Below are 2,455 nucleotides of genomic sequence, written 5' to 3'. Positions count from 1 at the left end.
TCACCAGCAAAAACAGATGGGGAACTACTATTTAGACTAGCAATAAGGTTATTTAAACCACTCATGTGCGTAGTGTTTTTTATTTTTATTTTCAAAATAACCCTTCACAGCTAAATACACTTCTGTTGCAGAATATAAACAACATAATCATAATTTTGTGTAACAAAATTGCACTTTTAGACCCCAGTTAATCTCTAATTTTGGATTTGATCCTCCAATAATTTAATTTACAAAATTTGGTCCCCAGTTTTATAAATTATTGCAAAATTGGTCCAGGAAGCCCAATTTGGATGTTGACCGTTAACCTCAAACATTGACTGCCACATGTCAATGTCACGTGTCAACGTCTGGGTGGTTCACTGTAAAGACTTCAGTTTTTGTAGGTAAAATTATATTTTTGGTCCTCCAGTTTTACTCCAATTACGATTTTGGTCCCCTTATAATTTAATTCGCACATTTAGTCCCACAGTTTTATAAATCCCTTTTATAAATTCAGGTAAATTTTATTAGTGGAGAAGTTGTATTTCAAATTTCAAACAAAAATATCATTGTCATACATAGGTCACTTAAGCAGTCGTATACACATAAAACCGCATGGGGGAGAAAAAAAAAATAGGGGTTTATTACAGAACCTGTTAAAGTAAGAGATTTGAAATTTTCAAACTCAGGTTGGGATTCATGCGCCACTTTCCCAAGTTGAACAACCTCGGAAGTGGGAGAGAGATAAAAAGTGATTTTTCTCTGGGTTCCAAGTGAGTGAAAAACTTGCGATGAAAAAGAAGTGTGAGATTTATTAAGACCTACCATATCTCTAGCACTAGTGGCTAAACCATTCAAAAGACCAATTTTGCAGGAACAATTTATAAAGGGATTTATAAAACTGAGGGACCAAATGTGTGAATTAAACTATAAGGGGACCAAAATCGAAATTGGAGTAAAACTGGGAGACCAAAAATACAATTTTACCTACAAAAAATGAAGCTTTTACAGGGAACTACTCAGACGTTGACACGTGTCATTGACACGTGGTATTGACACGTGGCAGTCACACGTGGCATTGACACGTGACAGTCAACGTCTGAGGTTAATGGTCAATGTCCAAATCGGGCTTCCAGGACCAATTTTGTAGGGATTTATAAAACTGGGGGACCAAATTTGTGAATTAAATTATAGGGGGACCAAATCCTTAATTAGAGATAAAGCGGGGGACCAATTTTGCCATTTTGTTATATGTATTTTTTCCAACCTCAAATAAATTAATAGAATCATGATTTCGTTATGTTATTTAAAATGAAATCACAATTTCATTGTATTTTTTCACCCCTAATGAACACAACAAAATAGAATCATAAGTTTTTTGTGTTATAAAACAACGGAAGCAAAACACAACGGAATCATGATTCCATTGTGTTTTTTTCTTTTATATAAAAAGTGTTTTGAATTAAAAAGTAAAATTTAATATTTTTATATTATGATTATAAGGACAAATTTGGATTACTGCTTTTTTTGCTACACAAAATAACTATATTTAAGATGGTCTAACAAATACAAGTGGTGGTTTAAGGCATCTCAATGTATTGTGTTGATATTCACCATATTTGTTTAAAGATGGAGGGAGTCGTTATTATGTATTATGATAGTGATATGGTATCAACTTTTGAGGGGGTATTATTTGAATGCCCGAATGGTCCTAAATTCATTAAAATTAGAGAGGAAATGACACTTGTTGCATAAAGGAAAATAGTCACAGATGTCATTAGAAGTGGAAGAAGCTCACTTGACATTTTTTACCATAAACCTATACGTGTAGGTGGTGATGGTTGTATTGAGTACGATTGTATGGAGCCTTAAGACGACAATGATGTAGGAAATATGTATTTCATCTTTTGGGAATTTAGTTCTAAAGGATCGATCGAGTTGTATGCAATGGTTGGCCGATCTCCAGAAGAAATTCTTGCCTTATTGCGTAAACCAAGAAAACCAAGATTTGCCAAACAGATCATTGCTTAGATGTGTGGATCAATGGCGACAACAAGATCTAATGAAGATGATAACTCTATGTAGTCATGTTTTTAATTAATGAAATGTATGTTGGTTGTTTTTTTTAATGCCTATTAACAAGGTTACCAAACTCAAGAGTCTATGTAAACTCGTCAAAGTTTCATAGACTCGACTCATTGACTCAACTTGTAAGAGTTTACTTCATATAAAAATAATGACGAAATACTTAAAAATAGCATACCAATTAAATATTTCAACAACATAATAATGCAAATAGTAAACCATAAATTCTATAATACTTAAATAATCAAGTCTAGTAATGCATCACTATCAGATAATAACTTGTGGAGATGATAACAATGGTAGAGCATTTCCATTAAGGATTTGATGTTGTTGGAGAATAAGAGTTTAATAATGTTAAATGTGAGGATTTTTCAATTTAGTAACAACACAC

The sequence above is a fragment of the Glycine max genome, chromosome 18, assembly GCF_000004515.6.
Source record: "Glycine max cultivar Williams 82 chromosome 18, Glycine_max_v4.0, whole genome shotgun sequence".
NCBI classification, from domain to species: Eukaryota; Viridiplantae; Streptophyta; class Magnoliopsida; order Fabales; family Fabaceae; genus Glycine; species Glycine max.
The sequence above is the reverse complement of the archived record's forward strand: the minus strand, read 5'-3'. Positions refer to the sequence as shown.